The sequence below is a fragment of the Hylobates moloch genome, unplaced genomic scaffold, assembly GCF_009828535.3.
Source record: "Hylobates moloch isolate HMO894 unplaced genomic scaffold, HMol_V3 SCAFFOLD_2, whole genome shotgun sequence".
NCBI lineage: Eukaryota > Metazoa > Chordata > Mammalia > Primates > Hylobatidae > Hylobates > Hylobates moloch.
The window spans coordinates 43,100,094-43,124,429 of record NW_026652277.1 but is presented as its reverse complement, the minus strand read 5'-3'; positions in this window follow the sequence as shown (position 1 = coordinate 43,124,429).

The following is a 24,336-nucleotide window of genomic DNA, read 5'->3' as shown; positions in this document are numbered from 1 at the left end:
AGGGATTGTGCTTATCATAAGGTCCTAGCAAATGAAAAGGCAAGACACTTGACTGGGAGAAAATGTTTTCAACATGTATCTGACAAAGGAGAGGAATTGTGCCCCAGGAACAGTACTTAACAGATTACACCCTGGAACTTCATTTATGGCTGGGTCTGATTTCAGTGATTTTGGGCTAATGCTGTAATGGGCCTTTGAGCTGATGCTATAATGGGATGAGACTCTTGGAAACTTTTAAAAGGGGTTACCAGTAAGCATGTGAACAGATGACACCCATCACTGGTCATCAAGAAAAGGCAAATTAAAACCACATTGAAATACTATTATATACTCACTGAAAGGGACAAAATTAAAAAGACTAACACCGTGTTTTGGAGAAGATGGAGGCAACTGGAAATCTTGTAAAATATACAATGACTCAAACACTTAAGAAACAAATTTGGCTGATTCTTATAAGGTTAAACCATTAATACTTACCATATGCCCCAGCAGTCCCACTCTTATGTATTTACCTAGGGAAATGAAAGCACATGTTTACACAAAGAACTGCCATAAATGTTCACAGCAGCTTTATTTGTAATAGCTCCAAATTGGAAACAAGGCTGATGTCCAGCAGCAGGTGAATGGGTAAACTAACTGTGGTAATCCTACAATGGGATACTACACCCAGCCAGCAGCCGAGCACAGAGGATGTATTGATTAAGGCCCATTCCTAAGAGACACAGGACTCCTCCAGCGGGAGACTGCCTTGAGGACACCCCCTCAGCCTGACCAAACCTTTCTTGGAATTGCACTGCAGTCTAAGCCTTTTTTTAACGCCCTCATCCTGCCTTCTTCCTTTCTTTTGCAGGTGTTGGAACTGCATACTCTGTAGACTCTCCAGGTCTTCTCAGGATTCTCTTCCCTTTATCTTTCACAGCATTTCCCCTAAACCTGTTTCATGGCTAATCCTTTCTCAGCATCTGCTTCCCAGAATACTCAGATTAACAAAATTGTTGCCTGGGGCTGAAGTGGGAGCATGGGACATTTTTGGGTGATGGAAAAATGTTTTATATCTTTGTCATTGCAGTGGTTACATACATATATTCATTATCAAAACATATTGAAATGTACACTTAAAGGGGGTATATTTTGTTCATCAGTAAAAATGATTTAAAACAAATCATAATCTCAAATGCTGCCTATGACTTGCTGGTCAGGGCAGATACTGGCCAGGTAATATTTCATGTCCAGATTGCAAAGGCAGAGGAGATAAAGAAGCTGGACGGTACAGTATTGGCAAAAACAGTCTTCACTCATTTAGGGGTTGCATTTAGAAATCTTTAGGAATCATAAATCTCCTTTTAAGGATAAGCCAATACCATTAGGTCACTATGGTGACTTACTTGTAAGTGGGCATAAAATGGTTAAGTAATAAAGGTCCAGGTGGTTGTAGCAGGAACAATATTTGAAGGAGACAGAGACATTTCCATTAAGTAATGACTTCTTAAAAAGGAGATAAGATTTTCAAGGTAGTTTTTAATCTGAATTTTTTTTCTTCGTAAATCTGGAATGATCCTAAATTCTTACCCACTGATAGTGTGGAGAGAGGCGGTGCTCTGAGGCAGCCTCTTGCCCATTTCACCAAGCACGGACATTGGATGAAGTTGGCATTCTAGCAGTCATCAGTGATTTATATTCTCCCTCTCCTTGCCTACCTCTGTCCCCAGATTATGACTTCATTGAGGATTATAACCGGGGCTTTATTTTTCTCTCTGTTTCTGGGCTAGCCAGTTCACAATAGGCAAACAATATTTTTCATTGCGTAGATTATTGAATGAATAACTTTCTGTCACGACTCTGCTTCTCATGGGGCAACCCTTCAAAACACACCTTGTTTGTTTTCTTCCAAGCTAAGCTGAGAACCTATAAGGACAAGATTGCTTTATTGATCTTGTTTTTCTTCATTTACTATCCATTCATTTTTACTACCAGGTTTAGCCTTTACTAGAAACTAAGGAGGCAGATCAAAACAGATTCCTACTATTATAATTGAGGTCAAAGAGCTTGTGCCTTAGAAGATCCTGAGTACAGAAGGTTTGATGTGGCATCTAATTGAATTGCTGTGTTGCTCAAATCCAAATGAAATCTTTCAAAGTTGACTTGACCATTGCAGAACAATTAGAAATGTCAAAATCCACCTGACATAATTTTTCATTACATACCTTTAAAATACAATACAGACAAAATCTAAAGAAAGCAATAATTTTTAAAATAAGATTTTAATTTTAGAATGCTTTTTGATTTATAGGAAAATTGCAAAGATAATGCAGAGAGCTCAATTGTACCCTTCACCCAGTTTCCCCTAATGCTAACATCTTGTTTTACTATGGTACGTATATCACAGCTAAGAAAACAACATTGGTACAATATTGTTTACTGAACTCCAGACTTTATTCAGATTTCACTAGTTTTCCCTTAATGTCCATTTTCTGTTCCAGGATCCTCTCAAGGATTCCACATTACATTTAGTCATCATGCCTCCTTTGTCATCTGCACTGTGTAACAGTTACTCCATCATTCTTGGTTTGTATGTCCTTCCATTTTTAAGGAGTATTTTGTAGAATGTCCTTAAATATGGATGTGTCTAATATTTTTTCATGGTTTGACTGGGATGTTGAGCTTTTGTGAGAAAGACCACAGAGGCAAATTCACATCACATCATATCAAGGCTACGTGCTATTCCTGTGATGTAGATATGAAGGTGTTAATCTTAATCACCTGACCAGAGTTCTCCATTGTAAAGTCACCTGCCCTCCCTGCTTTCCCTACTCTATACATTGGAAACAAGTCATTACATGTAGCCCACAGTCAAAAGTGGTTGGCAGTTTAAGCTCCACTGCCTGGAGAGGGGAGAAGCCACATAAACTATTTGAAATTCTCATCTCCACCTTTGCTTATGTATTCAATCGTTTATTTATGTCAGCATGGACTTGGGATATTTCTTTTATGCTTTGCCTTATCACCCGATACTATCCTTATTTATTTTGTTCTCATTGCTCCAGCTTTGGCCATTAGAAGGTCTTTCAGGCTGGCTCTGACATGCCTTCATCCTTCTATTCTCTGAGCACTTCTTTAAATCCTGGCAGTGTAAGATGCTCCTAATTTACCTTGTCTATCCCATGTTCGCAGCTCCAAAAGTAGCCATTTCTTCAAAGAACCCCGGTTCTTTTTATTGGACCATGGAGTTAGAGCCGATCATCTGGGCACTGGGTAATAGTTGTCTTTTTAAGAGCACAATTATTGAAGTTCCAGCTGCTACTGAAATATCACTACAGCACTGCGTGTCTGGTATTTAGCTGAGGGAAGAGTTTTGTTTCATGTATTGGATATATTTACTAGGGTTTTCTGTTGTGTATTATTTTCTTTAAGTTCTGGTTGCTGTTTTATTTTTTGGGGGGGAGGAGTGGGATTCCTATAAGACGTACAGACCAGTGGATTACACTGGGAATTGTTTTGACAGCAAGAAACAGATGGTTTCTAAAAGAACTTATTCCTGGATTAATTTTCTCTCAGCCAAGTTGCACCATAACTGTTATGTTGTACAGAGCTCACTGGGTTGAAGAGGCCCGGTACACAAGTGTAGGTATAATCATTTGGTGAGTTCATCATTTTGGAGTTTGGTCCTCTTATTTTCATGCTGTTTTATTAGCACACTGAGAACCGACATACTTTTCAGGAGCAGGCTTATGTTATTCAAGCTTGTGGAAACTGACACATCTCCATAACTCTGATTGACTAATTTACAGTAATAAATGCAATGGTAAGCAAACTAGAATGCTTGCATCAATAGAATCTTTCCGATTAAATGTGATGTTCAGGAAGCAAAATTACCATCAGAAGCCTGCCTGGTGAGTGTGGATCAAAACAAGGGGAGTTTTACAACTCCTGTGCTTCATGGCATATTGTCAAAGCAGTCTGATGCACCTTCTTCCTGATGAGGCCATGTCTGCCTTCACAAGTATGAAGTTCTTAATGGGCATAGCTGGCTTCTAGCTGTTTGGGTCTCTTGTTTCTCTGGACTGGCAATCCCCCCTACTCTGCTCTGACAAATACTACTCTAAACACAGTACAATACAAGGGGGTAATATTCTAAATTCAAAAATTCCAATTCTATTCCAGTTATATATTTTCTGAAAATAACTGCCTGATGTTGATTCAAGATTCTGGTGTTTACAAAATCTTAAAATGTCTTTAGTCACACTTCATAAAACCAAAAAAGAAAAAAATTAGAAAACAAAAGTTGGAGTTTACTTCTATAAAAGGCTTATACACAGATATTGCATATGGATCTTACTAGTTTCATCCAGGCAGAGCAAATTTTTCCTTTATCCCTAATTCTATTAGTTTCATCCAGGCAGAGCAAATTTTTCCTTTATCCCTAATTCTATACTCCTATAAAAGGCTTATACACAGATATTGCATACGGATCTTATTAGTTTAATCCAGACAGAGCAAATTTTTTCTTTATCCCTAACTCTATCCTCCCTCCTGCCCCCGTACCCATCTCCCATGGGAGAAGCACTTTTCTGTTGCCCCCATGTAATTGTGTGACCTTGGATATATTATTTAACTTTTATTTAATATAATCCTGTGTTTCCTTATCTGTGAAATGAGGAAAAGTAATTCTCCTTCAGAAGTTTGACGTATGGATGAAATCAGATAAAATATATCAATGTCTTTAAAAATTCACTGGTGAATAGTAAGCATTCGATAAGAACTAGCTGCAGTCAGTGGCTAACAGTCCCCAAACAGCAGCTTAAAGCTGTACTCAACATCTCAGATGCTGTGGCAACACTCTTCCTCTGACTCAGTGTTGCCCTGTTCAAGTGGCTTGGATAAACCAGCATTCATCTGGTGAATAAACAGCGATGTCAGGCTGAAATATTCAAGTGGAAGGCTGAATCCTCTCCATCATCACTGCAGCATTTAACTGCTGAGCTTTTTATTTTTTGAAATGTAAAACTGTTAAAAACCAAGAGCAGTTTTTCATGAGCATTTATTCTTATTCATAAGTGTCTAGCAGGGATTGCCAAGTGTGATTACATTCATTAAGATATTTTTGTGTTAGAAGAAAGCCTTCGTATTCATAAATTAATAAATACTTGTTCATATTATCACTTTAACCTGATCACTTTAATTTTACAAATGGGCTTTTTTTCTGAGGCAGCTTTATTTGGAAGCTGAATGACTAGCCTACAAAACAACAGGGATTAGAGTTGAGAATGGTCTTCCCGATTGCTGTGTCATAAATGCAAGACTGTAATTAGGACAGCCTTGACAGGATGTCATCCACTTGGATTACTGTGCACATGATAATCTGTCACTCTGGTACTCTCGAGACCCAAGAAAAAGGCTGTTGTGCAGCATGTTAACATGTGTTTGTGAGGAGTTGTTCATTGAAGGTTATGCCTGACATCTTCTTGTCTCTTGAGTCTCTTGGTGGATTTCTAATTTCATCTGTTTCATTAGCCAGATATTGGTTGTTAGAATGATTAGTGCTCCAGGAGGACCCACCTAAGTGCTGTCACCAGGGTCTGCTCCCTGTGGAGTGGAAAGTATCTCACAGGCTTATCTTCTCCTAAAGCCAGGGGTCGTGGGGGCACACAGCTGTGTCTGACAATTAAAAATCACTCATGCTTGGTTTTCAGGGGGCACAATTGTCAGAATCTGCTCCATCCCCTTGCCAAGGTTGATTTTGTCAAAGCTGACCCCAATCTTTTATTCTAATCACCCTTTCTACTTTGTTGAGCTATTTGGATAGCAGCTCTGCCTTTTAGCCTTATCCACTCCACTTTGGACTTCTGAAATTTAATTTTGTTATTCTACTTAACAAATTTTCCTTGTCAATGTCCCCTGGTTTTTACCTGGTTACCTTGGAAAACAACATCAGGACCCATGATCCTGGTTGTTCCAGCCACTCTTCCATATGGTGGATTCTCATACCAGCACTGGAAAAATGATGTTTCACACATTGTACATGATAGAGGGGATGAGGACGTGGTTCTTGCATTTGAAGGATTGTGAATTCTTCTTTCTTAACAAATCAGAGAAAAATAGAAGCTACATTACTAGCAAATTTATTTTTACATCCTTTTTTGAAAAATAACACATCAGTAAACACAGTAATCTAGTTTATTATTTTATTTAATCAAAGACGTTCTGTTTGATTTTTTTTTACTTCTTATATTTTCCAAATCACATAAGCAAATTCCAAAATGCTTGAAGTAATAATCATTCTGATTTCAATTATGATAATTTTAAAACATTAAAATTGAAATGTAGAAAATGCTTATTTTTAAATTAATAAAATGTAGTTACAAGATCCCTCTTATAAAATTGCCGAAGTGTCACAAGAGTTTATGCATGTAAAGCACTTTACTCAGTGCCTGGAACATGAAATGCGCAATTAAAAAGCTGTTATTATTAGCATTGGATTTCATACTTACAAAATAAATAGTTTGTACCACATGACCTACAATGTCCTTACCAATTTTAAAATCTTGAATCTGAATTTTACTCCCAACAGAATTTCTGGTGTATCTATGATATTGCTTACTAATTAACCCAAAAATATTGAATCTGTAAACTCTGGACAGCATAAACGTATTATATACACATATATAATAACAAAAAATGAGAAAATAAGAGTGTTAGGTGATAATAGTTGCAAGAAAAGCAGGGAAAGGGGATGATGAAGGGGAAAGCCAGAGTGTAGTCCTATTTTAGAAAAGGTGAGTGTGGATAGACCTCTCTGGTAAGGCAAGGTATGCACAGGTATTTGGTTGACATCAGAGTGGAAGCCCTGTGGCTATCCGAGGGAAGAAGGTTCTTGTTTCATTTCTGAGAAGGGATATACCCAAAACATATTATGGCCCTTGAAGTCAAATGAGCTATTGCTTAGCATTCAATTCAATACAAAGGTTACCGCTTTGCTTTCAGAACAAAAGAGAAGCCAGTAAATTATCCCTAAAGCATCTGTGACACATGGACTGATCCATGCCCAAGAGGATTCATTTTCCAAACAAGAATCCTGGGATAGCTGTGTTGACTGGATAGATATTCAACTTGGTGAGAAAGTTGTTTCTCAGATCACTAGCTTAGACTGTTAGATATTAACAATAGAATTTTATTACCACATAAATTTTAGCATATCTGATTGATATAAACTATATCTCCATGAGGCCACAATAATCAAATGTATGTGAAATATCTTGTCTCATTGATGTTTTATTAATCTCATTTCCTCATTACTTGCTTCATTGAAGCCAGGTAGCCAGAAGACTGGTTAAAAAGATAAATATGTTATATTTATTATTTGATTAGGATAGTGCAATGGAAAGTGCTCAAGAACAATTGATTTATTAATATGCTGATTCATTAGTTCCTTCAATATGTATGAATTAAGTGAGGGTCATCATGCTAAGGGGAGGTCATTTGAATCCCATTACAAACACTGTTATAAATGACCTATATTATCTGAAGAAAACAACAGCCTCTCTCTCAGTCTCAGTTTTATCACAAGTTCAGTAATATGTACCGAGCCCTTATTGTATGCCAGGCCCCGTACCTTGTACTAGGGACACAGAGATAGGCAAGACAGCATCACGGGGGAGACAGTTATGCAAACCATTAAAGCATGGAATGGTGCATGCATGTTACAAATATATCCAAGGTGAAGGAAAAACAGATGAGGTAGTGGTTAATCTATCAGGGGAAATGGAGTTAGGAAAAGCTTTGCTGAACAGATGTTTAAGAATGCACAAGAGTCAAGCAAAAAAAAGAAACAAAAGAAAAAACAATGAGAGAAAGTCATTTCCTACAGCTTTCAAGTTTTAAGATTTCATGATTTTAGCAAAATGCCTGTTGAACTTTTGGAGAAAGGCATAAAGGCATGGGATTAGATGCTAATAATGTCATTAAACCATTAAAAGTAATATTCAGATGCTTAAAAATATTGAAAGCTTTATAAATAAAAGTCCTCATCATAGGGATATTTTAAAATTTCATTTGAGATTTTTTGGACTTTTTTATACATCTCCAATTAGGAATGTCTCAGCCTGAAACGTAGGCCTCCCTTTACCATAATGCTGTCCAACTGCTAATAAACCATTTGACTAATAGGTTTAGAATAATGACTTGATTTTATCATATATGTCCATAAGCTGTTAAGATATAAAAGTTTTGGATCAGTATGTGTAAGTTCACTTAAAATATATATATTTCTGTTTCTCTCACTATGCAGATTTTTATGAAATACAGAATATCTGCATTATTTATTTTTGACTGCAATGTTAGGGGATGGCTTATTCCCTCAATAATTGCTGCTATGGTTATTTGAGAAACTATAGAATTCATTTAAAAAATATAAATCTACCTTAACTATATCCCCAGTGCCTACCAAGTTATCAGCTAAGGCATTTGGATTGTACAAAGATTTCAGCAAAAGATGACCCAACACTTTATCTTACCTTATGTCCCATGGGATGAGACCTTGTTTAGTGCTAAGACTATTCAACCAAATGGATTTTTTTGCTGGCTGAACTCACAGGCAGTTGCACACATCAACAGAAGAATCTTTGCCTTATCCAGTGACTGTGTCAAATAGCTATTGTTAGGATGTACAGGTCTCAGTCAATCAGGACTTGAGAATCTCAAAAAATTTGATTTCTCTTTAAGAGACCTTTAGAACAGACGAGAACACAGAGCCATCCTTGTTTAATAAGAGATGAAGGTGGCTATGAGACTGATGGGATCTTTACTTCAATTATATATGAGAGGAAGAATAGGGAAAGATCTCAGAATAATCGAATTTTATGTATGAAGGGTCCTTAGAAATAGGTAAGTAAATTCCTCCCACCTATGAGGAAACTGAAATGCAGAAAGACGAAGGGACTTGCAAAGGCCATGCAGCCAATTTTTCTATAAATGAGCCAGGAAGAGTAGGACTCAATTTCAGACTTTTGACATTAGTTCATATAAATTGGTTTATACAAATACACACAGAACTACAGTGATAACATTGAAATATATCCATCCCATAATTTAAATATGCTATAATTGCCATCATCTAGTTTCCTCCATAGTTTAAATAGATAACCCTCATTTTCCAATATGTACTCCTGCAAATTTCTAATTATACATTTTAATCATTATTTTGGTTACTATTCACTTGGGATTAAACCTAATAATGTTGTCTAAAGGGAGACGAGTTTTGGAGGAAGAATACACCGAAACAATAAGAGAAAACATAAGTAAAGTGGAACCAAAACGTCTTTGCAGCTGTAGAAAAGTCCAAGGTCAATCAATAATATAATAGAGTTGAAAGGAAAACAAGACAGGCACAGTGATACATAATTCACTAATATGTGAGAGCTCTGAATGATCTTTCATGGGTATTTGTTTAGAGTGGCAAGGGTGGCTTTTTTCATGGATGCTCACCTGGTTTAAGATGGGGGTCAATTGGCCACTGGGGATATTAGATATGTGTTCCCCAAGGCCCCTCTGCTGTTATTGCTGTGGATCCTGAAGAAGCAGTGGGAGTAGGAGGTTGGTAGTAGAAACAGCAACTCAAAACTCCCTTTCCTTATTCTGAATAGACAATATTTTTATTAGTTCTCATAGCATAATTGTAGGCCTCAGACATTCTTTTATTTTTGGTGGGGGAACATTCTTTTATTTTTTGGTCTCACTCACTCTGTTGCCCAGGCTGGAGTGTAGTGGCGTGATCTCGGCCCACTGCAACCTCTGCTTCCTGGGTTCAAGTGATTTTTCTGCCTCAGCCTCCTGAGTAGCTGGGATTACAGACGATTGCCACCATGCCTGGCTATTTTTAGTGGAGATAGGGTTTCACCATGTTGGGCAGGCTTGTCTCGAACTCCTGACCTCAAGTGATCCGCACGCCTCAGCCTCCCAAAGTGCTGGGATTACAGGCGTGAGCCACCGCACCTTGCCTCAGACATTCTTTACAGATCCCTGTGAAAACGCTGTAATAGTGTTGGGTTTGTTTCTTAACCTAAGAGAAATAAAATATGGTTAACAGTTATAATTTTGTGCCAAAAAAACCTTCAAAATCAAATTGGTGATAAAATGATGAGTTTATTACTTAACCAAATCAATAGGACTGTTAAATATGCTGCTTAATTATGAATCAGAAAAGATAATTACTTTTGCTGCTGCTCACTCATAACATAGGAAATTTAGGTCACCTATTGAAAGGCTTATGGCTAACTATAGAAAAACTGAAATAGATCACCAATAGATTTCCATGCTGCAACTTCTTTTCTAAGGTATAGATGCCCATCTGTTAACAATGATTTGGCTTTTAAGTATATTCTGCCTCTTTTAACTTTTTTAAATCCTTTTCTTTTTGGCTTTTTAAAATTATGTGACTGACACAACCTCACTGTGTAGAATTTGAAAAATAAAAATAATATTTAAAATCACTAATATTTTTATCACTCAAAAATTTTCATTACTATTAATATAATTTCCATGAATATTTTGATGAATTTCCCTTTCTTATTTTTAATATATGTATCTGTTTATAGATATAGTACATACACCAAAACCTTGGCATTATACTCTGCTTGCCTAACTTTAAATTTATTCTTTTAGTTGGGCCTGTCCTATGAAATTAAGCTTTCTTCAAAAGTGGAATTTTGATTTGGGTGACTTTTTCTTCCCTTTGGTTCCCTGATTTTGAGGTATTAATTATTTTCATCATTGTATTCTCATATAAATAAGAATAGCCAAGACTGATGGTCATAAATATGGTACTCTAAAGATGAAATCATAATTTTATTTCAGTTAGTATAATAACTGACCCAACTAGTCCTACCTTACTTCATTCATATCCCAATTAATGCTGATAATAGTCTTGCTTCACACGTCCCTCAAAATATTCACCACTGCTATTCAACATAGTATTGGAAGTTCTGGCCAGGGCAATCAGGCAGGAGAAAGAAATAAAGGGTTTTCAAATAGGAAGAGAGGAAGTCAAATGATCTCTGTTTGCAGATGACATGATTGTATATTTAGAAAACCTCATCATCTCAGCCCAGAAACTCCTTAAGCTAGTAAGCAACTTCGGCAAAGTCTCAGGATACAAAATCAATGTGTAAAAATCACAAGGATTCCTATACACCAATAATAGACAAGCAGAGAGCCAAATCATGAGTGAACTCCCATTTGCAATTGCTACAAAGAGAATAATATACTAAGGAGTACAACTCACAAGGGACATGAAGGACCTCTTCAAGGAGAACTACAAACCACTGCTCAAGGAAATAAGAGAGGACACAAACAAATGGAAAAACATTCCATGCTCATGGATAGGAAGAATTGATATCATGAAAATGGCCATACTGTCCAAAGTAATTTATAGATTCAATGTTATGCCCATCAAGCTACCATTGACTTTCTTCACAGAATTAGAAAAAACTACGTTAAATTTCATATGGAACCAAAAAGCCCATATAGCCAAGACAATACTAAGCAAAAACAACAAAGCTGGAGGCATCATGCTATCTGACTTCAAACTATACTACCAGGCTACAATAACCAACACAGCATGGTCCTGGTACCAAAATAGATATATCGACCAAGGAAACAGAAAAGAGACCTCAAAAATAACACCACATATCTACAGCCATCTGATTTTTGACAAACCTGACAAAAACAAGCAATGGGGAAAGGATTCCCTATTTAATACATTGTGCTGGGAAAACTGGCCCACCATATGCAGAAAACTAAAACTGGACCCCTTCCTTACACCTTATACAAAAATTAACTCAAGGTGGATTAAAGACTTACCTGTAAAACCTAAAACCATAAAAACACTAGAAGAAAACCTAGGCAATACCCTTTAGGACATAGGCCTGGGCAAAGACTTCACGTCCAAAACACCAAAAGCAATTGCAACAAAAGCCAAAATTGACAAATAGGATCTAATTAAACTAAAGAGCTTTTGAACAGCAAACAAAAGTATCATCAGAATGAACAGGCAACCTACAGAATAGGAGAAAATTTTTGCAATCTATTCATCTGACAAAGGTTTAATATCCAGAATCTATAAGGAACTTAAATTCCCAAGAAAAAAAAACCCCATCAAAAAGTGGGCAAAGGATATGAACAGGCACTTCTCAAAAGAAGACATTTATGCAGCCAACAAACATATGAAAGGCAGTTCATCATCGCTGGTGAGGCACACTAATTACAGAATGCAAATCAAAACCACAATGAGATACCATCTCATGCCAGTTAGAATGGCGATCATTAAAAAGTCAGGAAACAATAGATGCTGGCACGATGTGGAGAAATAGGAATGCTTTTATGCTGTTGATGGGAGTGTAAATTAGTTCAATCATTGTGGAAGATGTGTGGCAATTCCTTAAGGATCTAGAACCAGAAATGCCATTTGACCCAGCAATCCCATTACTGGGTATATACCCAAAGGATTAGAAATCATTCTACTATAAAGACACATGCACACATATGTTTGCTGCAGCACTTTTCACAATTGCAAAGACTTGGAACCAACTCAAATGCCCATCAATGATAGACTGGATAAAGAAAATGTGGCACATATATACCATAGAATACTATGCAGCCATAAAAAATAATGAGTTTGGCCAGGTGCAGTGGCTCATGCCTGTAATCCCAGCACTTTGGGAAGCCAAGGCGAGTGGATCATTAGGTCAAAAGTTTGAGACCAGCTTGGTCAACATGGTGAAACCCAATCTCTACTAAAAATACAAAAAATTAGCCAAGCGTGATGGTGCACACCTGTAATCCCAGACACTCGGGAGGCTGAGGCAGGAGAATCACTTGAACCCAGGAGGCAGAGGTTGCAGTGAGCTGAGATTGCACCATTGCACTCCAGCCTGCAAGGCAGGGTGAGACTCCATCTCAAAAAACAAACAAACAAACAAACAAACAAAAAAACACAAGAAGAATGAGTTCATGTCCTTTGCAGGGACATGGATGAAGCTGGAAGCCATCATTCTCAGCAAACTAACACAGGAACAGAAAACCAAACACCACATGTTCTCACTCATAAGTGGGAGCTGAGCAATGAGAACACGTGGACACAGGGAGGGGAACATCACACACCAGGGCTTGTCAGCGGGTGGTGGGCAAGGGGAGGGAGAGCATTAGGACAAATACCTAATGCATGCAGGGCTTAAAACATAGATGATGGGTTGATAGGTGCAGCAAACCACCATGGCACATGTACACCTATGTAACAAACCTGCACATTCTGCACATGTATCCCAGAACTTAAATATATATATATATATACACACACACACACACAAAAGAAGCAAATGAATATATGTATATATGTCTGTCTTATACTAAACAGATGAACATATATATGTTCATTAAAGCAGATGAACATATATATATATATATCATTTGCTTCTTGTTTACAGAAACCTCAATATACTAAAACAGTTAAATTTATAAAACCAAATGAAGATGACTTTCATCATGAAAACATTCTTTCAGTTCACACAAAAAGGAACAATTATAATTTTCTATTAAAGCAACTCTCCCCTCCCTCGGACATGAAAATTATTGAAAGCTTTCAAAGTTTCAAGCAAATTTTAAAGAATATTCAATAAAGTGAGACTCATGTCTAACTACTTCCTCTAAATGCCACAAACCCTCTGTCTCCTCTTTTAAAGCACCTGTTTCCTCTCATTTACTGTGGCTGAGCTTACTGATGTTTGTATGTGAAATGTCTGATGTGTATTCTTCATCAAAGACTTTTCTAGTGTGGTTGCATCCTCTGCTGTGCTACAGTTTGTGTGGCAGCCCTCCTCTCCTAATGCTCCCCTACTGGATTCAGGGGGAAACGGGAAGGAACCATATCCCCTTCTCCTTTGTTAGGATGGGACTATCCTGTCCTATCACATTGCAGTTATGTGTGGATTTCTGTACAAGCAAGTAAGGGCCAATTCAGAAGAGAATTACAGCAAATCCTTCATAGACAGGAGACTCTACATTCCTTTCTGATCGTTCTTTCTTTCAGGGATAGATAGTGTTATAGGCTGTAATTAGTGTGCCTCAGTAAGGTACTACAAGGCTATGTGTGGCTATACTCAATTGACAGTTTACACATAGTTAACGCATTTTGCAAGAATAGACAAGACACGTAATATCTGGGAATTTCCGGGAGAAGCTCTATCTAAAAATTATATGATTAGAGATTGGATGAAACTTGTCCTTTTATATATTTAAGGATGTAGCACGGTGCCCCCAAAGACTCATGATTTCTGCTAACAATCTTATAAAAAGGTGTTAGAGTATTTCCCACCTTCTTTGAAATAATTGTTCCATCCCACCCACAGCAAGTGATCCCAGATGTGCCCCTAAGGCCAAGTGCACCGTGCCAACTAAGGGTTCTGGGATTTTATGAATATTCAAGCAAATTCCACCTTTAGCAGAAGTTAACTTGTAGCCCAACACTGCTTAGCATCCCTTACATAGGGACTAAATGGGCATTTAGAAATTTAAGCAGGCCTCTGTCTCCTCCCTCTAATGTCTATTTCATTGTCATTATCATTAAAAATTCTATGTAATTTATACTTTCCTTTAAATGCCCAAGGATAAAGCACCTAAAGACTACAATCTTCAGAAGAAAGTAGAGTGGATTTCTTTTCTGGGAGAGAGAGGATTGGTTATTAATCCCTTCCCCCCTCTGGTAGGAGCACCATGTACCCTCACCTGTCTTCTGGAATATATTCCTTAACCAGCTTTTGTAGTTATTGTAGGAATGTCCATAGAGTATCCTGCCCACCCAAACCCCTGTCCAGCTGCCAGGGAGCTCATATGACCCAGTCTGACTAATCATAGCACTCTATCCATCCAAATGGAGTTGTTTATCAAATGGTGTGTGACTTAAGCCAGGACAATTCTATTTCTTCCCTGGAATTTTATATGACCAAGTAAAAAGACAAGCCCTTTTTTTACCTCTGGGTCACTAAACTGGGACAATGTAAACCTAAAACAGATACTAGATCCATGATTGCCCTTCCCCATCCCAGCTTACTGGCGGATAAAATTGTCCACAAGGTGAGGCAATAAACTCAACCCACAGAGAGGAGTAGGGACAAGAATGTAGTGTGATTTCCCTGTTACAGTTACTTTAGATTTTCCTTCCTTTTTTTTAGTCTGTTAGCTACTCCATAGCCTTGCAATCCTGCAATAAGCCTCTGTCTGTCTGTCTGTCTGTCTGTCTGTCTATCCATCCATCCATCCATCCACCCATCCATCTGTCTATCATCTATCTATCTATCTATCTATCTATCTATCTATCTATCTATCTATCTATCTATCTATACTTAAGCTGGTTTAAGATTTGAGTGCTGAAGTTATTGGTAATAAGAAGGTCTAGGAGGCAGCATTTTCAGGCTTTACAAAAACAGACGGTGGATTCAGTTTGGCTATGGGCCATAGTTTGTCCACCGTCTGGTCTAGGGTATAACCATGAACATCAGTGTAAGAGACTGGACGTGGAAAGAATTAAGGACCTGCAGAATGAGAAGTTTCAGTAAGTCATCTAGAGATATTACACCATGAACAATAACAGAAATTATGAGGGAATAAGGACTTGGAGACAAGTGCTAAAATCATCAATAAATATAGACATTCCTGGTGGGGCTGGGTGTGGTGGCTCACGCCTGTAATCTCAGCACCTTGGGAGACCTAGGCGGGTGGATCAACTTGAGGTCAGGAGTTCGAGACCAGCCTGGCCAACATAGTGAAACCTTGTCTCTACTAACAATACAAAAATCAGCCAGGCATGGTTGCATGCGCCTGTAGTCCCAGGTACTCGGGAGGTTGAGGCAGGAGAATTGCTTGGGCCTGGGAGGCGGAGGTTGCAGTGAGCTGAGATCATGCCACTGCACTCCAGCCTGGGTGACAGAGTGAGACTCTGTCTCAAAAAAAGAAATAAAAAAGTAAAGAAAAAAAAAAGAAAAAGAAACGCCTGGGCAGATGGTAGATACCTGTGAAAATGAAAGGTGGTGTCAGATGGCATATGTTTCATGTAGTTTCTTTGTTTGCGTGTTTGTTTTTGGCAAGGGGAGGAACATTAATCTCGAAGCTGTATTAGAGAACAAGGAGGACACCAACCTGCCTCCTCCTAGTGTTCTGTGTAAAGAGGAAGAACAAACTTTCTCCATTTGTGACCATGTGGGAAAAGTAATGTCATTAGGGCATAGCAAACTTTCAGCTAGTTTTGGCTAAGCAAGAAAGTTATAGGATCATTCAGATAACTTGAGGATACAGGCTTTTTTGCAGATGCCATACTGGAGGGCACAGTGGAAGCACAAAGACACTCAGGATGGGAGGCTGAGTAAGCTTAGGGGCTATACATACAGAGGTAGAGATAGGGGACTGGAAGACCAGGAGTTCTTGTGTCTATGGAAGAATGTGTTAAATATGATGCGATTCATCTGTATGATTTCTTACAGAAAGGTGAGTAATGGGTTTTAATTATAGTCCCCTTCTCAATACTGATCTCTCTGACTATTATAGGGGGTGAGACAGGCAATATTTTGAAAGGAGATAGGAAAGGAGAATGTTTCTCCTGGATTGTGAGGATCTCTGTGGCATCCTCTTTGTCCTGCTAAGGAACTATATATCTCCTTTGTCACAGTATTCCCAAAGTCAAGCAAAATTACTGGTAATTCATCTTTGTGAAATAAAGACAAGTATACAAACAACAATATTAACAGGTAGAATAAAAGAATGGCGGAATAAATGCACTGACAAAGTAATTGGGGTTGGGGGAAGGCAAATAATTTATCAGATTAAGATCTCAGGGAACGATTCAATATGGCGATGCCTTTGCCAAGGGCCTTGACAGGTGAAATTGTGACAAGTCATTGACGGGCTCTGATGCTGCTCTCAGGACTATGAAGGTGTTTTTGTGCTTCCACGGCCCTCTGACAAGGATTGCTCTGGGCATTCTGGTTACATCTATCTATGTTCCATGATATGGAATTAAAAGATTTCATCATTCCAAATTGCTATGTGTTCTTTTTCTACATTTCCTGAGAGATAAGGAGCTAATTGCCAAACAAGCAGCAATACATTGAAAAGCCCAAATCATCTTATCCATTGTCTGCCTTAAAGGGAAGCTGGTGCCCTTTTGGAATGGTACCAAGGGCAGAGAAAGAAAAGTAACAACAATTTGGAAGATTAGTTCTATTATTTCTCCAAGGAAACCAGTGGCAATAAAAAAAAACTGCCTTCTAGACTAGTTTCAGTATAGTGTCAGTATCAGATAAAATGTCATGTTCAGTCAGCCTCATCATATGTACAATTAGTCAGTAGAAAGCCTGAGGGCCCTTCTAGGTATAGAATGATTTCTTTGTATTGTCAGAGCAGGACAGTAATAACTCAATGCTTTCAATTTTGGTTTGCTTCTTTGGTCTAGTTTTCAATAAAATTATAGCCACAGGCTATTTTTATAAAATTCCCAAGTTGGTACAAAATTACTTTAAACTTAAGGGTTTTTTCCCACTCTTGGATTCACTTTACGTCAGGCTTTTCTATCAGTCCATATATAATCTGTGATGAAAAATATTCCTTCCTTACAGATATGAAAATAAATGAAAAAAGGGTCTGGAGTCATCATGTTGACCAGATTTTTCACTTTGTGAGAATTGTTCCAAACCTGAAGTCTTTATAAATAAAGGTTAATAATGTTTAAAAACTCCCAGGGGAAAGTGTAGGCGCCATCTGAAAAAAACAAGACTTTCTGTCTACCTGGTTATTTGTCTTTATCTTCAATATTGTAGGGGGAAAACAGTTAACCACTGCTGAGTGATAAATTACCACAAAACTTAACAACTTAAAATGACAAGTATTCATTATAATCTGCAGTTTCTGAGGGCCAGGGATCCAAAAGGTCTGCTGGATTGGCTGGTTCAGATTCTCGTGAGGTTGCAGGAGAACTTCTAGCTTCACTGGCAGTCACCTTCAGACTCTTTTGCGACTGGAAGATCCACTTCCAGGCTTACTCCCATGATTGTTGGCAGGCGTCAGTTCCTACTAGCTGTTAGATGGAGACCTTTATTGCTTACCAAGTAAGTCTGTTCATAGGCTACCTGAGTCTTCAGGACATGTCAATGGCTTCCTTCAGAAAGAGTGATGAGACACACGTAGACAAAGAGAGAAAGAAAGAGGAAGGGAGAGAGAGATGAGGAAAGTGTGGTAGAGGATGTTACAGACCCTGTCCAGAGTCACTAAGCTAGTGAGTGTCAGAGTCTGCCTCCCAAAGGAGATCTCTTAGCCTCTCTGTGCTAATATTACATCCCAAGGTGTCCCAGGTGCTGTGCTAAGCAATATATATACATGTATATGTATATGTATTCTGATATTTAATCATCCTGTGATTTAATCATTCCAGTGATGGAATTGCTGGGTCAAGTGGTAGCTCTGTTTTAAGCTCTTTGAGAAATTCACAAACTGCTTTCCATGGTGGCTAAACTAATTTGCATTCCCACCAACAGTCTATAAGCATTCCCTTTTCTCCACAACCTCACCAACATCTGTAATTTTTTGAATTTTTAACAATAGCCATTCTGACAGTTCTGAGAGAATATCTCATTGTGATTTTGATCTGTATTTCTCTAATGGTTAGTGATGTTGAGCATTTTTTCATGTTTGTTGGCCACATGTATATCTTCTTTGAGAAGTGTGTTCGTGTCCTTTGCCCATTATTTTAATGGCGATATTTGCTTTTTGCTTGTTCAATTGTTTAAATTCCTTATAGATTCTGGATATTAGACCTTCATCAGATACATAATTTGCAAATGTTTTCTCTCATTCTGTAGTTTGTCTGTTTACTCTTTCTTTTGCTATGCAAAAGCTCTTTGGTTTAATTAGGTCTCACTTCTTAATTTTTGTTTTTGTTTCAATTGTTTCTGGGGACTGAGTCATAAATTCCACCTCTTTCCACCTCTCCCAGCTAATAATTTTAAACACTTATTTTTTTTTTTTTTTTTTTTTTTTTTTTTAGGGACAGTGTTTCGCTATGTTTCCCAGGCTGGTCCCAAACTCAGGCTCAAGAGATCCTCCTGCCTCAACCTCCCAAAGTGCTGGAATTACAGATGTGAGCCACCATGCCTGGTCTGGATCTTGCTTCTTTATCCAACTTGCAACTCTATGTCTTTTAATTAGGGTGTTTAGCCCATTTACATTCAAGGTTAATATCGACATGTGAGGATTTGATCCTATCATTGTGTTGTTAGCTTGATTAGACTTTATTGTGTAGTTTCTTTATAGTGTCAGTGGGCTGTGTACTTAGGGGAATGTTAAACATGGAAGCAAAAGAAACATGCCACCACAAAAACACACTTAAGAACCTCTTGGCCGGGCGCTGTGGCTCATGCTTGTAATCCGGGGTGGAATCCGAGGTCAGGAGATCGAGACCAGGCGAAACCCATCTACTAAAAAATACAAAAATTAGGGCCGGCTGGTGGCGGGCCTGTAGTCCCTAGCACTAGTAAATTCCCTTAGAGTTTGGTTGTCTGAAATGGATTTTATTTCTCCTTTTCTTAAGAAGCTTAGTTTAGCAGAATATTAAGATGCTTGGTTGGACTTACTTTTCCTTAAGGATGCTGAAAATAAGGCCTTGGTCTCTTTTAGCTTGTAAGGTTTCTGCTGAGAGGTATGCTGTGAGCCCAATGGGGTTCCCTTTGTAAGTGGTCTATCACTTTTATCTAGGTGACTTTAAGATGTTTTTATTTCATGTTGACCTTGGAGAATCTGATGACTATGTGTCTTGGGGATGGTTATCTTGTATAGTATCTCACATGGGTTTACTGAGTTTGTTGAATTTGCCTGTTAACCTCTCTAGTGAAATTGGGGAAGTTTTCATGGACTGTGTCCTCAGATATGTTTTCCAAGTTTCTTACTCTCTCTCCTTCTCTTTCAGGAACGTCAGTGAGTCATAGGTTTGTTCTCTTCACATAATCTTGTATTTCTCAGAGGTTTTCTTAGTTTTTTAAAGTTCTTTTTCTTTATTTTTGTCTGCCTGCATTGATTCGAGGAGTTGTCTTCAAACCCTGAGATTCTTTCCTCAGCTTGGTCAATTCCATTGTTAATGCTTCCAATTGTATTATGAAATTCTTGTAGTGAATTTTTCAATTCCACAAGTTCAGTTTTGTTCTTTCTAAAAATGGCTATGTTGTCTTTCAATTCTTGGATCATTTTACTCTTTTTCATGGGTTGAGTTTCAACCTCCTCTTGTATCTCATTGAGCTTCCTTGCCATCCTGATTCTGAATTCTATGTTTGTCATTTCAACCATTTCTATCTGGTTTGGAACCATTGCTGGAGAGTTAGTGTGATCATTTGAGGGTAAGATGACACTCTGGATTTTAGAGTTGCCAGAGTTCTTACACTGGTTCTTTCTAATTTGTGAAAGCTGATATTTCTTTATCCTTTGAAGTTGCTGTTCTTTGGATGAGGCTTTCTGTTTTTATGTTCTTTATTTCCCTTGAGGGTTTGACTATGGTGTAATTTGGATGCAACTGATTGTCTTCATTTCTGGATGCTTTCAGAGGACCAAGGCTCAGCTTAGCACTCCTGGGCTGTGTGATCTAACTCTGGGGAGCTGGGACCAGGCACATGGGTTTGTCCTCTGGATCCCCACAGAGGTCAAGGACAAGCTGCATTGGAGGGGTCAAGGTGCTCCCAGGCTGCTGGCATAATTTCTATGTCAGGGGCTGCTGACAAAAGCACTCCTATGGGGCAGCAGGAATCTCTTGTTAAAGCACTTCGGTGGGGTGATGGGGCTTCCACTGAAAGCACTCTGCTAGAGCAGCAGGGATGCCAGCACAAGTACTCCCATGAGGAGCCATCTTCAAAAACACTCTGGTGGGGCACTGGGGGCCCCCCGCAAAAGCACTCTGGCTGAGCAGTGGGATCCTCTTGCAAAAGCTCTCTGGCGTAATAACAGAAGTACCAGCGAAAGCACTCCAATCTGGGGCCGTCAGCAAAAGCACTCCAGTGGATTTCCTTCATACCATAAATGGGGAAATTGAGACACAAAGAAGTTAGTTATTTTGGCCAAGCATTTATGGCTAGTATAATCAGAGCTTGCATTAAAACCAAGGTTTGTCTGACTCTAAATTCTATTCTGGGAAGCATTAGGTAAAACATTACAGGAAAAACTTTTCTCTTTGAACACTCAGGGAAAAACAAAGATATGTGTGTGCACACAGGAAAGACTATATGAGGACATAGAGAGAAGGTGCCCATCTGCAAGCCAAGGAGAGAGGCCCCAGAGGAAACCAAGCCTGTTAACACCTTGATCCTTGTTTCTAGCCTCCAGTACTAAGAAAAAATAAGTTTCTGTGTGCTTAAGTCTGTGGTATTTTGCTATGACAGCCCTAAGAAATGAAAATACTCATAAAATGACTTTCTGTGTCCTTCTAATATCACTGTGATATCAGACACTTACACAATTTTATCCTCTGTCCTGGAAAAGGGAAATCATCATCTCCCTCATATTGACATATATTCATGTAAGAGACTATGAGTTATTTTCAAATAAGATTAGATACCAGTTGGCAATTATGCTAGATTTTTTTGTGTGCTTGTGTGTGTATGTAAAGAAAAAGCCAGTATTGAGCCAAAGGACTTTCTTCAGGTATGGTGTATTCCTGAATAAAGAGGCAAATAATTTGCAATTCACAGGAGAAGAAATGAGTCTAGGAAGACTAATGAACCTAGAGTTGGATGAAAAAGCTTCAAGTTCTTTAAACTGAAATTGCTTTCAGGGAGGTGAGATTCTCTTATAGCATTAATATAAACCACTTCAGGAGTAAGAAATAGGCAAATTATTGTTTGTTTGCTTATGAGCCGTAAAAATAAGAGTAAAGCCAACATGTAATTTTTCTTTATATCGGTAAGAGTGCAGTTTTTCTCTCTATTCATTATACTTTTGGCAAACATTGCTATTTGCCTTCCCAACTCCATAAATCATTTCTTCCATAACAATCACAAAATTTATCTACCCAACTCCATAAACTACTTTTTCTCCACTAACAGCAAGAAAATTGGGATACTTTTGTTCCCGGTTAAAAATATTCAACCTTTCATACTCCATTGGTGCTAAAGTTGGCTCTATTATCCTGTTCTGGTAAATGTCACATAACTAGAAATATACTAGCTAGAATTTCGAAGAAATCCATTGTTTCCCTGATTATTTTAAAGTGAAAAACTCAAACAGAATGTATCTTTTGCTTTTCTTACTTTCACCTTTTTCTGCCTGGAACAATGATGATATACCTGAAGATACAGCTGCCATCTTGCAATCATGAGGAGAAATTTGCATGTAAGGAATACTAAAGCAGAAAGTTAGAAGGAGCTTCAGTTTTTGTTTCTTTTAACAGCGGCACCAACTCTTGGCTTACCTCTAGCTGTCTTGTTATGTATAAAATTAATTCCCTGGTTAATTGATTAATCCACTGTAATGGATTATTCTCCCACATTTGCCAAACATATTTCTAGTCAATAGGTGGACTATTTCCCCTTTTGTTTTTGAAAGAACATCCTGTTGAAACACTTCCATATTAGAGTGCTGGAGCGACATGCAGATACATTGTTTTGGATTCTCAGATGTACTGTTGTTTCAAATAAAAGTCAATTTTTTCTTGTAGATTTCCAACTGGAGGACAAATAATGGTCTAAAAGATATGAATACTTTAGCACACTTTATTGTGAAAATTTATGTATATTCCAGTGATTGAAAACATTAAAAAATAACCACTGGTTTTATTATATTGGTTTGACTTGCAAATACACATTGCTTCTTTTTTAAATATCAACATGCCACACCCTCTTCCTCCAGGTTTCCTCTATTGCTCATGTCCTCATGTTCCTAGATTAAGAGAACAAATTATTTTATTGTGATAAGCAGACACAAAGGGAGTACTTAGCATTTTAGAAAAATCCATGTAAATTAAATAGGGAAATACAGTTTGAACAGAACATACGGGCTATATTTTAGACACCTGGTTTAATTATGACAAATTTTTTTATTTTCTTAAGGTTCACCTTGAATCACTTTGGGCCTTACATTTAGAAGTGGTGTTTATTTTCATAGTCAGATTATAGAAAAGATCTGAAGGTGATTGTGCATTAATGGAAGTTCCTTCTGGTACGGCATCTAGGTTTTATCAGTGTAACTCAGTAAATACTAAAGCAGAGATATAGTCAGTTCTTGAGTCACTTGATTTAGAATCTTCCATTCATGCACATGCAAATATATGAACATGTGTGCACGTATGCATACATACTGAGGACATACAGTCTATCAGTTCTGTGTTTGCATGCAGACATTTGGAAGAGGTTAGGCACTGGAGAAAGAATAATGGTATTCCGATATCTTTTATATTGTATTCATATAAAAGAACTTAAAGGGCTTCATAAGTTTGCATTAGTGAAAGATAGCGGAGGTTAAGTTTCTTCATAATTGTGTATAATTTTATGGTATCTCTGCTGAGTAATGTATTTATGTGAGCATACTTGAATGTTGTTATGTCTGATGTTTTCCAGCGAGAGGAAATCCTTGCAATAAACCCGAGTCACAGGAAGAACTAGGGCTACATTCCATTTTCCATTCTGGTTTTTTGGCTCGGGTCTTCCCAAACATGGAAATAAACAGCTTATCTGAACCAAAACACTGACCTTTCTTGGAGCAAGTTTTGTAATTAAATATTAGTTTTATACAAGTTCCTTTATGAAAAACATAGACATTCATATAGAACCAAGAGTAGATTGATAATGGTAAGGCACAAAAATGTTACGTGTTTTAAAGTTAGTACTTTGATTTTCCATGGGTAAACCTTTATGAGGTTAAATATTTCAGGTCATCCTTAGCCGTAAGTGTGAAGTTGGAAAGTGTTATTTCTAGCATCTTCCTACTTATCCTGTTTATTTTCTTTTTCTCTTCTGGGTTTTCACCTCCTCTTCTCTTTCTCCCCACTATCAGCACCAAAATACCCTTGCCCTCCTCCCCTCTGGAGGCCACATGATATGTGTAATGACTGCAGAATGGACCTTGTAATTATGCCCTCTATCTGAGGTCCTTAGCTTAGACTGATTTATTTAGAGGAATCACATGATTTCACTGATGCGCTTTCCTAACCTGCAAGCTGGGGTGAGTAACAATTACTTTGCAAAGTTGTGAGTTTTCCCAAAGATTCTCATAAAATGCCTGCCACATGGTAACTCTGACTCAAGATTATTATTATCCAGGCAGTCTCAC